We start from the raw sequence: 16,082 nt of genomic DNA on the forward strand, positions 1-16,082 counted from the left end.
AGTGGACTCAAAACTCCTCAAATGCAGGTTCTGTTTCCAACTCATTGTCATTATTTCCAATGCCTCGTACAGAGCTTGATATACAGACTGGACTCCCTCAATGCTTGCTGAATTAAAATGAACTATTTTGGACGTATTCTGGGAAAAGAACCAGTATTTACTGGGTGACTTATGCAGTGCCAGACACATGCAACATGCTACCTCTTCAAGGCTCAGAGCAGCCCCATGAAAGTGGCATACGCATTCCCACTGTGGAGCTGAGATGCCAATCTAGATGAGGCAGGTAACCTGTCAAAGAGGGCCCATGACATTTCAAAGTCCATGTTTGATACTGCCCGTAATAATATCCCTCCCTGTTGTGAGGATGAGATAAATTATATGGGAAACGTCCCAGACTGTTCCCAGAACATAAGTAACACACACACACACACACACACACACACACACACACCTTTGCCATTCCTATTACTGTGGTGCTTCTCAGAGAAGACAATAAAAGAATGTTGATTTTTTCTTATGTCACACTTAATAAAATGACATTGGTATTCAAAAAACAAGAAACTCACACTTACTTTAGATGAGTTGTTTCTTGACATACTCAGTAGGATAACAAAATACTCCTTTTGGGTTGGTTTACTTTAACCCAGAGGGCCAGTAGGTCCTCAGTGGGCAGCTATATGCAGTTAGAATCTGTATGTCATGATTTCTTCCAGCCTAGAGTTGGGAACAGCTGCAGCTTGATGCCCCTGTTGGATTTCATGGGAATTTGCCCAGTTTCCATGGTGGACTTTGTCCAACACTGAATAGAGTTCTCCATCCTAATACTTGGCCAGCTCAGTGTCCTGAATTCCCTTCACCACGTGTGTAGCCACAATGTCACCTGGAAACTGAACAAGGTGGCAGCGGGGAGGTGAAGGCCACAGCTCTCACACGCACAGTTCTGAAATGCACGCAGACTGCTAGGATGCCCAGGGCAGCTCTCAGGGTAGGGAATTGTCCTGATTCTGACAGGGTCTTCACCTATGCCCCATCACCCCCGCTAACACTGACTCAGCCCCCTGACATGTGTAACAGTGTTCTACCCCCACCCCCGCAACACACACATGGCTGTACTCTCTGAGAGTTCTCCATTTCCAGGAACTGGATTCAGGCTCCAGGGATGTGTTTCTATAAATGACAGATCCAAAAAGTTTTATTCATTCTCACTGAGTTGTTGACCAGCCTGAGCCTCCTGCACAGAGTACAGAAAAGCACTCGATGGCAACTTGCCCTGGTATAACTTTGGGAAAGTTGGACAGACCTGAGCCAGTTCCCTGGTCCCCACCAGGAGAATCGCTGGTCACTCTAGAGGTAGAGGGAAATTGCAGGTCAGGGTTGGGTCCTCCCTCCTTCCTAACTTGGGGAGTTTCTTCTGATCAACTATCTATTCCCCCAAGACTGCATCCTGCCAGTGACCTCACAAATTTTTCTTGTCTTTATGTAAATTGCTATCTTTTAGGAGGTGCCTGACAGCCAAGTTTGCAGGGCCTCCATTTGTACGGAAGCTGTTATTACGGAATAAGTTTAATGGGTCGTGAATTTTGCGGAGAAAGGGAGGGTCTCTGGATGACTTTGTATGTACCAGCCACCGACCTATTGGTTTCAGAAGGAATGCATTAGGCTAAATATATTTAGCCCATTGACTGTGGAGGTAATAACCCTAAATGCTTCATTAAGTTTTTATGGGTGAACAACGGAAGCCCTGAAGGAAAAAAAAAAAAAAAACCCAAACCAAAAACCAAGTCCACTACATTAGCATTATTAGGACACAGCTGGAGGACAGGACAGTAGCCCCTGAGAAGAATAAAAGAAACTTTTAAAGAACTATTGCCCTTTTCGTCCTTCCTCTACTTGGGACAACTCCTGATTAGAGCGCCAGCTCTTCCACCTGGCCTCTGGAGATAGGGGTGCCACCCCAGGCTTTGACAAGCAGAACCTGGTCTCAGTGGAAGAGTGCACTTCATTTGGTGTTTCTGGGATCTCAGTAAGCTAGGGTGGAAAGCAGGGAGCCATGGACTGGACTGGTCTGGTCTGAGCCTGAACCTGTCTAGCTTTTCATCAAGGGATTGTTACTCCCAGCCTTCTAAGGACTGAAGAGAGGGCCAAGGAGGCGGGTGGGGGCTGCCTACCCTCTAGATGCCGCTCACTCCTGAGGATAAACAAGCGAAGGCACAAGCCTGTCCCTTTCCCTGGGGGCTTTGCCCACAAGCCTCAGTTTAGCCCTGAGGATCCGCGGGTCTCCGCCGCTGGGCGCGAGCGCCCCCTCCTGCACCGCGCGCGCCGGGGCAACAAGTGCCGGCGGAGCCTCTGCTCGCGAGGTCGCCTCCAGCCTCCTTCTCTTCGGGCTTGGCGGGGACCTTGGAACCCAGAGAAAATGCAGGAGGCCAGGCGGGCTGCGGCTGAAGCCGGCGACGGCGGCGCACACACTGGGTCCTTTGCGCAGCCCCCGTCTCCCTCCTTGGTCTCCGCGCGCCCCGCTCCGTCGGGGCGGGCAGTGTGAGGGGTCTGCGCCCCCGCTCGCTCTCGGCCGCCCGGCCGTCTTCTCCGCTCCGCGCCTCGGCTGAGCTCTGGCGCGCGGGACGGAGCGGGAGGCCGGCGGCAGGTGAGTGGCGGCTCCGCGGCGGGCGGGGCGCAGGGAGGCGGGTCTGCACGGCGTCTCCTCCCCCTGCGTGACGCGGCCGGCTCCCGGGGAGGACGGGCCCAGCTCCACGCTCGCCGGGGCTTCCCGGGCTGGAGCGCGCCTGAGAGCCTCCGCGCCGGGCATGGGGAGCCGCTTCCCGGGCGGCTGCGGCACGGAGGATGCTCCGGGCGAGCCGAGGTGAGGCGCGGCGGGGGTGCGGGCAGAGTCCCCCGCCGGGGCGGCGAGGGCTAGGGACTGTCTCTGAGGAGTTGGGCTCGGGGTGCTGCGGGTGGCGACTGCTGCAGTTTCCGCTCGGTCCCCCCCCCACTTGCTGGGAGGAAAGGGGAGACCTTTGCTTCTCCCCGATGGGTTCCCCATCTCCTCTCCCTACTTCTGACCGCGTGCGATCCCTTCTCCCCACTCACCTACCAGAGCCGCTCAGCGCCGGGACCCTCCCCCCTCCTGCCTGCGGCCGGGCTCCCTACCCCGTCCACTCCACACTGCCCCGTGCGCCCCAGACCACCTACCCGCCTCGCTGGCGGGGCCGGGGCAAGACCCGCTTCCCACTCCCCGGCCGCGCTGCGCCCCTGCCGAGATCTCCCCAGGAGCCGATCCGTCCCAGGGACCCCAGACCCTCGCGGACACCGTCAGAGGCGTTGTCGCGCTCCTCGGACCCCAGCCCTCCTTCGGCCCTTCCGCACCCCAGCCTTGGGCCCGCAGCACCCCGCACCCCCCCCCCCGGGCAAAGGGGACGCCCCAGTGCATTCTCCGCTTCCCAGAGCTCATGGGTTTTTTTCCTACTGGGGAAACTTTAAGTCCCTGTGGTTTGGCTTCTTGAGGGGACCGAAACGGGGGTCTCCTCCGCCGGGAGAACTGGCGTCAGTATCCGAGGAAGGGGCCGTGTCACCTCGCCGGGAAGGGGCTCTGGATACGCGTGCGAAGTGCGTTTCCAAACGTGTCTTTCCCGGCCGCGTCCGGTGGAGCAGGATTGTGACCCCTGGTGGGAGGGCGCGTCTTTCCTTTGCACTTTTTCTTTCACCTTTTTTTTTTCTTTTGGTAGCGCTGGTGGGCCGGGCGGGGGCGATGGGGCCGAGGGACAGCCGCTGCCCAACGAGGCCGACGCCACGGGCCGCTCCGTGGCCTCTCCCGGCCTCCCAGACCGCGTTCGCCCCGCTCCGTGGGAAGTCTCCCTAGCCCCCGCGGCGTCACACAAGTCCTCATTGTCGGGGGTCTGCGGGGGCGCTTCCGCCCGCCGGGCCGGACCGGGGCGGGCCGCGCGGGGGCGGAGTGGAGAGCCCCGGGCGTGCCGCCGAGCTGGGTGCGCGCTTGCTTGCGGGGGCCGGGCTCGCCTGCTTGGGGCTCTGGCGGCCGGAGGCAGCGTTCGAGTTCCGGGCGGCTAGTCGGAGGCTGAAGCTGCGGCGTCTCCCCTACGCGGGCGCGGGCCGGGAAGCGCCCTCCCACGCTGCGCCCTCTCCCGCTCACGTCCTGCTGGCCCGCGAGACGCACTTCGCGGTGTGGTTGGTTTTGAAAACAGGCCTTGCGGGGGTTCCGCTGACGCTTCACAATACTTAATTTGTTTTCTGGTAATCATATCAATTAAAGGTGGCTTGCATTTGGAACCCCCAATTATCCGGTTCAGGTTTGTACATTTATGTGCCAATTACAGGTATTCAGGAAACCCCTAAGCATCCCCACCCCCTGAATTAGCACCCATTGTTTTTATGATCTCGGTAATGGGCGACCTGGAAGGAACCCTGAATGGTACAGGCTACCGGAGTGAGGAGAGGTTTGGTGGAGTGCCAGCGCGCCCCCCTGCCCGGCTCCTTTGCTCGGTCCTGACTGGGCTGGGTGACAGTTCTGCAAACTGAAAGGGATCTGAGATTTTCCTGATTTCCCATTGAGAAGGGCGACCTAATCAAAGCTGTATAAAAGTCAACTTCTAAGCAATCAGAAATTGTCTGCGGATGTCCTTGATTGAAAGAAACCCGAGCATTCAAATGGAGTATTGAAGAACTCGCAGAAAAGGCTTTTGAAGCGCTATTGTTCTTTTCCACACACAGAGGCCCTCTTAAAGGTTTAGGAAGTTCAAAATGCAGTGATTTGAAAGGGCTGCCCTGTCACTATTTGGCAACCCTGGCGGGATCTGTGGGGATGAAGGAGAGAGGCCAAGGTAGGAAGTGCAAACGTGGTTACCTCTTCTTGGGCCCGCTGCCGCTCTCCAGCGGGGATGCAGTTCTAGACATCAACTTGGCAATGAAGTCCCTTCCTAAAACAGATTCAGAGAATGATTTTGTAGTAGGGTTCTTATTTTGATGGTTTGCTTAAGGTCTGAATAGGCATATCTGAAACATTTAATCATGTGCATTGTATTCAACAATAAAATCAGAATAAAAATTACCTATTGTTGATGAAGCTATCTCACAAGCTGTTTCCCAGGATGGCTCATTTGCAAGATGCACCATTGTGTGAGGGTAGAAGGGAGGGGATTGTATCACTTATTGTTCTTTTCCTCCTCCCAGAGCCAGAGAAGAATATGCTTCTTTGCTCCCCTTTCCCCTCCAAAGTAATTTTTCTGAGATGGGTGGGTGTTTGGGTTGGTACCGGATAGTATCCATCTAAAAATTGCGTTTGGTGGATTTCCCAGGCTCGGAGCCATCCTACGGGCAGATGAGGAATCTATTTGAGGCAGCATTTCATTTTGATAATTTACTCAAGTCAAACATTTTGTTTTTGCTGGGATTTAATCCTCCTCTCAAACTAATAAAGCAAACAAAGCAAGAAAATCACGTTTGGGTCTTTTAGATGGCACTTTAAAAATAGCACACATTAAAGGGTGTTGTCAGGAACTGTAAGTGTTATTTAGAACTCACGGCTACAGAGTGTTCACTAGTTAAGCAAGTGAGGATAAATTACTTCTCAACCTCAGGCTCATCACCTGCAAAACAGGCACAATTACTATCACCTGTGGGCCTTTGGTGATTTCATAGTGAAAATCCGATCATTGAGTGCTTGGGCACATAGGAGGATTTCAAGAGAATGCTAACTTTTAGTGGTAAGAATTCTGTTAAAGTGGATAACATTTGGAATTTGAAGGCCAGGACTAAATCCAAGTACTGTCTTTGTGATGTTTGGCAAATCACCTCTCATATTAATAAAAATAATAATAAACATATGGAATACTGAATGTCAGGTACTCTTCTAATCACTTTAGACACATTCATCTTTAAATAACCCTAGTAAGCAGACATTTGCATTCCCACTGATAAGGGATGTGGAGCCCAGGGAGTTTTGGCAGTTGGGTATTTATATTGCTTAGCAAATAACACCTGGAACCAGGATTTAAACCCACCCATTCTGGTTCCAGGGTCCCCCCGACCACACAGTGTGCCACCTCTAAAGGAGGAGGTGATCCTAGCTGTCTCTATGTTGAAAAGGGAGAAAAATGAAATAGACTTCTATAGAAGCAAGCCACAGACGTTTCCCACATCATATGCTAACAACACACCATGCTTGATTGCTCACAGGGCATGGTGCTGATAGTAGGCAGGCATGTGGGATACTCGGGACTCTGTGACAGTGTCCAGCAGGTAATGGTTGGTCTCAGTTCACATCTGTCTATGCATCTGTGGAAATATTTATTAACTAGGTAACTAATTGTAAATAACTGATTATGCAATTAATTAGTAATACACAGACTGTTAACTGGTATTACTGTGATCAGTTACTAGCTGAGGTAAGCAGAAATTCTCACGGTAAAAGGCAGCCTAGCAGGTGGTAAGAAGTTTGACCTGGGCTACTTGATCACTGGGCTTCAGACTTCAGCTCCCTGGGCCTGGCAAGCTCTGTGGTCACAGCCAGCTCATCTAACTTCTCTGCCTTTCATTTTCTATATAATAAAGTGACAATGCCTACCTCATAGGATTGTTGCTCAGTTTATGAGAATTAATACAAAGTGCTTAGAGCAGTACCTAGCATGCGGTATGTAATGTTCCTTTGCTATTAATATATTATCATCAACTGAGATAAATGTCGTTCCCCATAGTAATAGGAAGGGTTATTTGTTCTTTTTGTGTTTGTTTTCTAACCAGGGATTAGAGAGCAAAAGAGAGGGCTGAGGGTTTCAGGAAAGTATTTTCTTTTGTTCTCTTTTATTGGAAATATTTTCTTGAACATTGCCACTTTGTGCAAAGGAGTTGGGGTAGTACACATCATGCTCAAATCTCCATGTCATTGTCTTTTCCAGCAATTATTTCAAGGAAAATAAAATGACTTTGATGGATTGAATTCCAGAGGTAGAATGGTAAACTTTCCCAATTTACAGATTGGAAAAACGAATCAGGCTTAGGGAGGTGCATAGCTCACATTTGAGCAGCCCCACCGCAACCCTGAATTCTTGGACTCCCTTTCCAGTGCTGCTCCCATGAGACCAGGTGGTCGCCTATACCAGGATAGAAAAGTGGCTTGAAAATATAAATACAGCTTGGCGGGGAAGGTGTTGTCGGGCTAAGAGCATGAGCCAGCCAGACATTGTGTACTAAGGAGTGTCAGTAGGAAATGCAGATTTAGGTCCTTGCAAACCTGCACTGCACTCTGTCAATGAAATGCGTGCCAGGGTCTGAATTTGTGTACACACAAAGAAAACAGACAGCCTATTATGCCAATTAATCACCTGAACATCTCCCCGAGGTTGCAGAGCCAAGGTTTAGGTTTCTTTCTCTGTGACATTCTCTTTGTATTGTTCTTCCATTTAGTCCTGATAGGGGAAGGTTTTGGTTCAGGAATCATAAAACTCCTCTGGCTTCTGTTTCATGAAATATGCAGCATATTCTATTGGAAATAAATTGCCAGCTTGCTTTTATTATTTTATTTTATTTGAACCTGACATACAACCAATCTACAGTGCCAGTGGGGGAGTCTCATAAAAAGAGGAAAATAGAAGTAAAATTCTGCTGAATAGAAAGCTTATAGCTAACGTGATGGAAGTTTAGGGATGTGAAGATGGACAGCTTAGCTTAGGGGATAAAAATGAGGGTTGGGCCCTCAGAAGGCTGAAACTAGTGCAGAGTGAGCTCAAGTAGGCAGCGCTGATCACCTCGGTGAGTCTCACACTGTGGTCCAGCCTGCGTACCGAGTTCTGCTTGTCTCTGCAGGCCAGTCTCTGTTGCTCAGTTAGTTCATGATCAGTTGGTGACTATCCATCAGGTGAGTCATCTTCTTCTTTGCTCTTATCTCTGTTTCTCCTTGTTTCCATCCCAGTCTGTGTCCATCAGTCTTTCTGTCTGTTGTTATTAATCTTAGAATCGAAAATCAAGTTTGAGTGTCCCCCAGGCCTCCATGTGTTGAAATGGGATCTCGAATCATGGGATTTTGAGACGTTGAAAACTGAAATCTGAATATGGCATTTAAGGTTGGGCCTTGGGGAGCTGATCAGGATTAGAAACTGTCACCAGCTTTGGAAGCCCCAGGATTAAACCCTGATGGCTTTACAAAAAGAGGGAAGGAGACCTGAAGAGATACATGCGTGTACTTCCTTTCTCTTGTGTGATGCCTTGTGCTGCCTCAGGGCTCTGCCCTGGAGAAGGTGATCTCTGGATGTTGCCCCTGAACTTGGGGCCTCAGGAACGCTGAGCTGAAATAAACTTCATTACACATACCCATCCTGTGGTATTGTGCTGTTGGCAACAGAAAATGGACTAATGCAGGGATGTCTGGGAGATTAAGGAAAAACATGCTGGTCATGCCTGTAGGCATAGCTACTGTGGCCACTCATGCTTATTAAGTACCTATTGTGCACCTGGTCTGGCTCTGTGCTGGGTATCGTGAACTGTACCAAGACGCAGAGGTGCAGTTTCCCCTTCAGGGACCTGGCCTCATGTCCCAGTATTGCTACAGCATAAGTTGTGCCACTGAAAATACCTCAATGCCCAGGAAGCTTCTGGAAAGCCGTCCAAACAGGGAAGGCTGCATAGAACACTGTGTATTTCAGCTGGGTCTTGAAGGTTGAGTAGGAGTTTCACAGAGCTTAAAGTGAGTTCATCAGGAAAGAACAGCATGGGGAAGATGCTCAGACAGGAAGGTTTGTTATTGGGCTCCAGAGCGGCACACTTGGGTGTGGTCAGCATGCAGAACCATTTCAACCATGTGGTTGAAATGGGTTTTATGTAGAGTGTTTTCCAAACTGAGTTCCAGGGAACATTCATGTCCCCCAAGATAGTTATATTTCAGAAGGAGGAATGCTCAGGGAGAAAGAGTTCCATGCTCAGCAATTTTTGGAATGTGATAAATTGTATTCTTTACTGCTCTTAGTAAATCATGGCATGTTAAAGGGTCAGAGATTTTCTGCAATAAAGAAACTTACTTTAGCTGGGTGTGGTGGAACACACCTGTAATTCCAGCACTCAGAAGGCTGAGTCAAGAGGATTGTGGTAAATTTGAGGCCATTGTGGGCAACATAGGGAGTTCAAGGCCAGTCTGTACTGCGTAGCGAGACCCTGTCTGAAAAAACCAAAATAAAAAAAAGAAAAAAAAATTTAAAAACTCATTGAACTGAGAATTTTCTAAACTTATTTGCATTATGTATTAGTCAAGATGTGTCACTGTGAAAAAAATTATAGTTGAGCCTTTGTTACTTAAGCAGGCAAGATTTGTTTTGGTCCATGGTTTCAGAGGATTCAGCCCACAGTGATGTGCTTCTGTTGTTTTTGGGCCTGTGGTGAGGCAGAGTGTGAGAGTGGAGAGTACGTGGGGTAGCAGAGCTGCTCATTGTGGAGGGAGAGCAGGAAGAAAGGGAGAGGAAGTCCCTGCCTCGGGCTCCTCATCAAGAAAATCCCCCAGGACAGACTTCCCTCCTTCCACACAGCCCGCCCCTTAGCTAGCTGTGGAAGTGCCCGGACTGGCCCCAGTGCCCTGTGGAAAAACAAGTGAGATCCAGCCATAGCACCTTAAAACCTCTGATTTCAAGAAGCACCTTGCAGTGTTTTATGAGGTAGATTGAGGACACTCTGAAATGAAATAGGACACTCTGTACCTACCACTCTGCTCATGCCATAGAACTACAGATACAGTGGAGGCCTCTTTGTCACTTCTTCCTGATTGTATCTGTCTTCTGCCAGATGGAATCATTATACTAAATTTGATACTCATCATTCCATGTAATTCCTTAGACAATGCTTTTCAGAAGACATACACAGAATTCCACTGAATGTTCAGTTTCTGGTTAGTTCCTACCTAGATAATAAAAAGAAATATTATTTTATGCAATAATTGCCTTGAAAGAAAGGACATTTAAGAAAAGATGCATAGATTTGCTTTTAATTGTAGTGTCTGGAATGTAGTACCTGCTCAGTAAGTTTCTGCTGAATTGAATTAAATGTGTGTAATCTCATGTGGTTATTATGTAAATGTGGGTGAAAAGATTGGAATAAATTAATTTTTTCCATAGAAAGTATTGAAATATTTTGTGGTCAGTGAACTTGAACACTTTTTTGTTTCAGTTCTTTACTTTGTAGTATGGATTTGTGAGTAAAGCATAATGATCACCCATTTTAAGTTGTTTCAATGTTTTATTGACATCTTTTAGAATCATTAGTTGTGAATAATTATCCAAATTAATCAATAGTTATCCAGATCTGTCCTCAGATAGTTGACTCAGTGGAGCTGTCCACTTCCATTACAGGAGAAGTTGTAAATATAAGTGGTTTCAATAAAAAAGGAAATTTATAAGTTACAATGCTAATTAATTACTCTGTACTTTGACACTAAATACTTTGTAGGTTTATGAGGGTCCTATCCTTGGAGTCCTCAAGAAATAACTTACTGCATTCTCAGTGGAGGGTTGCAGTTAGCATTCTCCTGCCGACATGAGCGTTCCTCTTGATGTATGTGAGGGACATCCTCTTGAAAAAGTTCATGCCATCTGAAGCATGAATCATATTGGTGTGACATTTTTCCTTTTTATTATCCTTCCTATACCCATGTGTTACTGTGGTACACACAACATGTACATAGCAAAATAGTGATAAAGAATGTATGCTAGAAAGAATGAGAGGAGAGAGAAAGAGGACTTACAGGCTCACTGGGGGGTTGGCTTTTGGTACTGAATCATGGCTGTATGGGAGATAACAGATGAGCATTTCCCATGGGCCTAGAAAGTGATCACACTGAGGATCTACGGGATTTTTCTGTCTTTATTTTTGCTGGAAGATTTCCCCTAGTAGTTTTAAGAGTAGTTACATCCCAGCAGTTAGCAACAAGAGTGAACTTTGTGAAGTGAGTGATCATAAATATAACATAAAGCACAAAGGTAAGGGAGAGATGCTGTGTACAGCTACTCCCTGGTGATTCCTGAGTGGTGCCTGTGCTTTATGACAGTGGCTTATGATTGTGCTTGTTTTGAACTGTGGTCACATTATTCTGAGCAGCACTAAATGCATAATCACAAAAGTTCTAAACGTGAGTCACAGCCATCCACATATACTCAGGTTAAACCAGAAGTGCTGCTAATTCAATTGTGGATCAAGTCAGAGACAGGCCAACCATACACTGCATCTGAGACATAGCAAGTATTGTTAGAACACAGTCCAAATGAATGCAAAAAAGGTTACTGAAATTTATTCCTTTTTGAAGCTGAATGGATTTATAGACCACATAGAAGTTGGATTCTTGCCAACCTTCTGCTAACTTCTTCATTTTAATGTAGTTGAATTTATCAATCTTTTCTTTAATGGTTGGCACTTTTTATGTCTTGATTAAGAAAGTCTTAAAAAAAAACAAACTGGTGCCATGAAGATATTCTCGCTTATTATCTTCTGAAAGCTTTATGTCTTTGCCATTCACATTTAGATTCAGTAATCCATGTGGAGCGTGTATGTGTGTGTAGATGTGGTGTGAGGTAGGAATTTATTCTAATGTTCTTTCATATGGAGAACTACTTTTTGGAACTTAGAGTCATCTCATAGGCATATGCTTTGTCCACTCTTTTGCCCATACCAGTTTATTATTTAAGCTTCATCATAAGCCTTTGTGTTTGTCAGGACAACCTCCTACAATGTCCTTCTTCAAAGCTGTCTTGGCTTTCCTTAGCCGTTTGTCTTTCCTAGCTATTTTGTAATCATCTTTTAAGGTTAGAGAAAAATACTTTTAGGATTTGGTTTGCATTACATTTGATTTATAGACTGATTTAGGGAGAATGACATCATTATGACATCGAGTCTTTCTATCCATAAATATTGTAACTTTCTCCATTTCTTTAGTTCTTATTTAATGTCTTTCAGTACAGCTTATAGTTTCCTCCACAAGGGTTTGTACTGTTTTGTTCAGATTTATTTTTACACAGAATGCTGTATTGTTTTCTTAGTGTTATTATAAATGCTATCTTTAAAAAGTTAAATTTTCCAGTTGTTAGTTTTTAATCCCATACTCCTTTTTATTTTGAGTCAGTGAGTGCTTACCATGTACTGTACAGTGTCTCATTTGCTTCCCAGAACAGAACCCACATGTGGACACGGTCCCCACCCTTGCAGCCCGCCTGTGTAGGCTCTAAGAGATCATGTTGGTCCCTGGGGCAGCAATGCAGAGTGAGCGGAAGGCTGAGAGGGTCAGGCCGCAGAGCAGCCAGCACTTCAGTTCAATGACAGAGGTTTGAGAAACACCTGTGCTATCCTGTGGAGAGTGAAGGGGTGAATGGGAGGGTGCAGTTCCTTTCTGGTCAGGTACCCTGCCTGGTATGATGCTGAGGTCCTGAGTCTTGCTCCTGGGCCTGCTTCGGCATTTCAGGCAGACAGTGATGATGCAGGGCCTGCCTAGGGATCAATTCTGGTGGGACACCCCGTTTTCCAGCTTGACTTTGGGGGCATACATCAGATCACCGGGTATTCTCACTTTAGATGAGGTACAAGGTCCGGGATAATGAAAACAGGTGTTCAACTCCTCTGTTCAAGCTGGGGTAGAAATGCAGATCTCCTTGCATCCAGACCAGTGCGCTGTCCACCTCAGGCCCCTGAGGGCCACTGACAGTCTGGCAGGAAGCTGCAGGGAACATGGTGTCCACAGAATTGTAACACATGTATGTAAAGAAGGGGATATTGGGAGCAATAGCCCTTGTGGTGATTATTATTACCTGCCAAGTCATTCTTTCTCTCTCTGGTATCCTTTGTGCTATTTATCTTTTCACAAATCGATCACTTTTTACTCTCTATTCTAATGGATTTATGTTTTAGGACCTATGGCAGATATGGCAGTTCCTCCAAAAAGTACTCCTTAGTTCATCAATGTTAATAGTGTTTTAAATTCCTCTTCTCCCTTGTCAAGTGCTGACTGCTTTTTGCCTCCTGTCACACCCTGTTGTGAGTTCGTGTCCCATTCCTTCTTCAGGAGTGAGCATGGCAGTGTGAGTTGAAGTTCATATGAAAGAGTTTGTCTCATAGAAAACAAGCTTACGGCAAAGAGCAGTTGGCTACTTGGTGAGTCCAATAATACTGTGTATTTTCTGTTTGCCATCTGTAGGTTCCTATGAGCGGGGCCAGATATTCTGTACACACCGAAGGCCCCGATGTCTCTGTACAGAGTGAAATCTGGGTTTGTTTGAGTAGCCATAAATCAGCATGGCCGAGAGGAAGAGGGGCTGGGAGGAAAGGGATGTAAAGACTGGACCAGCGCTGCCCTCCTGAGAAAAGAAAGCTCATACAGTGTAGGCTCAATCTAAGCTTGATACCTCCCTCTACCTGTGAGACCCAGACTCTGTTAAACACCCCACTTCTTTATGACTTCGTTGTTGTCTTCCAGGCTTCTTAATCTCAATTCCTCTACAGATAAAGCAATCCTGAAGGACACTATCTTTCATGTTTCTGATGCTTGACTTTTGACATAAACTTGTGCTGTTTTTAATTTTTGAAAGTCTCCCATCATGCCTTTGCATTAGAGTGTCCTTACTACTCTCTGTGGAGTAAGCTATTTTGAATATGTGAAAACAAACTTAATACTTTTTGAGACACATCTTTAGCTCCTATCCTTCAACACTGCTTGTCCCTCTGCTTCCCGTTCTGTCCTCACTGCTCTCCCCTGTCCTGCCCCCTCTATCTTTCTCTTTATTTCCTTCTTTCCTTAGTTTCAAATGTGTTGTGTGGAATCAGCAATGACTACCACAAAATCTTCTTCACCTAGAGGGTGAAGGTGTGATGTTTACAGTTAATAGAACATGTTTGTTTCCTCTCTTTTTCATGTGCACTATTTCAGCAAAGGAGGAGGTGTTTGGGGAATAGTTGAGAGAGAGATTTCTAGTTCTTGTTAAATCCCATAGTAACATAAGTATGTCATAGTTGGAATTGTTGACTTGCTGGATTATCTGGAGCTGGTTTAAAGCCATAGCCTAAGGACAGAGATTGTGCTGATCAAGTGAACATGCCAGGGTAAAAGTGCCCCTCTGTGTCATCTCTGAAGTATCACGACTCCCAGGCAGAATTGCATCATGACAGTGAGCTCTACTGTATCAGTATTCAAGAGACCAACAGCAGGTAGCTTAGCGGGAAGGATAACATGGGAAACCAGCTACAGAGGTGTTGGAAGAGCTAAAAGTGTGATAAAGAAGCCAAGGACAGAGGCCATCAGGAAGCCAGCTCCTATAGATATGCAGGCACTAGGAGGATGTGGTTGCATCACAGCCCAGAGGGGTGCTCCTGAAGGACAGGCCACACTGGAGAAAGGCCATGGTTTGGGGCTGCCAGAGCATAGCACTGGCTGTACAGTAAGTGTGCACAGCCCACAGGGATGGGCTGGAGCCAGGGAGGAGATGGCACTTCAGGGGGTGCTGCTTGAAACAGAGAAAGGAAGGGAAGTGTGCCGATTTCTCCTCCAGCCTCCTGTCTTTGCCAGTCTTTCCCATTGGGTGAACCTAACTGGGAGTCTTGGCAAGGCAGCCTGAGAAATGAAGCTGGGATCTACTTTCTGCAGCAACCAATTGAGCAGGACAACGGGCCAGGCGCGGATCTAGAGGAAACAGACCAAGGGCTTGCTCCTATACTGGGAAAGTGCAGGCAAGTGTCACGTACCAGCAGTGACATGTTCTAGGGAATGTAACCCAGCCAGGTGTGTTGTGTAGTTACAGACACACTTACACGGACTGGATGGGATAGGTCATGTGTCAGGGAACTGTACCTGTCTTACAGAAATGTTTAAAAATACTGCAGCATTCAGGGAAGGCAGCAAAATGAAACACTTAGTTCTAGATCAGCTTCTTCGTCTTCTTTTTTCCTGCCTTCCCACTGCATCCCACCTGTCCTCCCTGTGGTAGCAAATTGAAAGGTCTCTGCTCTGAATGGATTGACTGTCTCATTGAGTGAGCTCTGTTAGAGCCTGGTACCCTGGGGAGTACGGGGGCAGCAGTAGGACCACACAGTCCTTTCTCTGCAATTGCAGAACCTGAGACTCAAAATAATTTTGGTAATTCATTTAGTGGTAAAAACCTGCCATGGCCCTTACTGCATGAGGCTTCCTAGAATCTGTATTGATCCTTCTTGGGGTGAAGGCCGTGTGTTTTATTCCAGAAGTAGTCAGGGGTTTGAGTGCAAGGTGTCACACCATACTTTGGTAGACATAGGGCAAATAAAAGGTAAGTGTATGTACAGTATGTGTTGCCTTTCTGAAATAAAGTCTACCTTCTGAACACATCAGATGCCAGGAAATTTAGATGAGGGGTGGTGAGCCTGTGTTTCAGCACTTCAGAGGTAGAATGAATGGAAATGTAGTTCAGTAACTGGTAGCTCTAGCGTGGTGTTTGTGGTACACATGTCAGCCCCTCTGGAGTCCTGAAAGCCCTGTGGCCTGGTAGAGTAGCTGTCCACCCTGCAGATGAGGAGACTGCTGTGGATTGAGTCTGGGCATACTTGTGGCTAGGTCACCCAGGGATCCATAGTGCAGCTGAGCCTTCTATTCTTTGCAGGTAAGGTCCTTTTGGGTGCGATTCTTAGGTTACATACACTCTAGCATCTGGATGGAATGAAGGAAGACAGCAGATGAATATCTAGGTAAAGCCACACTGGCTGCAGTATTCTTACATGGATACGGTCTGTCCAAGACCTGGCTGATAACTAGCTCTGTGGTCACGGGCAAATCCTTTACTCTGCGAGCTTCAGTGAGTTCTTATAAGGTTATTTTGCAAATAAAAAAATACAGGAAACACAGTTAGAACCATGAGTGGTACACCCTGGCAAACCACAGTCGTGGTTCCTCTCTCCCCACTTTCCACCTTCTGACAAGTGAAATACATGCACCATGGCACACAGCTCTTCCCTTGGAAAAGACATATTTCAACATGCAAAGATAATTCTGTAGTTAAATAATGATGGAGGGCATATTTTGGGGGGCGGTTCCTGAGGATTGAGTCCAGGACCTTCACCTGAACTATATCCCCAGCTAACCCATCCCACAT

At 47.1% G+C, this 16,082-nt stretch overlaps 1 protein-coding gene across 5 annotated transcripts in view; it reads left to right on the forward strand.

Annotated features, from left to right (window-relative positions):
• Positions 1-2,727: 2,727 nt before the first annotated feature.
• The window catches only part of Dab1 (Dab, reelin signal transducer, homolog 1 (Drosophila)), a 395,969-nt gene continuing 382,614 nt past the window's right edge, over positions 2,728-16,082 (forward strand). For all 5 annotated transcript variants that reach the window (XM_013521740.1, XM_013521741.1, XM_013521743.1 and 2 more), the window contains exon 1: positions 2,728-2,857. The gene's annotated coding sequence lies outside the window, so the exon portion shown is untranslated. The remainder of the gene's footprint in view (positions 2,858-16,082) is intronic.

Source organism: Chinchilla lanigera, unplaced genomic scaffold (assembly GCF_000276665.1).
Source record: "Chinchilla lanigera isolate Chin_1 unplaced genomic scaffold, ChiLan1.0 scaffold00063, whole genome shotgun sequence".
Classification (NCBI taxonomy): Eukaryota; Metazoa; Chordata; class Mammalia; order Rodentia; family Chinchillidae; genus Chinchilla; species Chinchilla lanigera.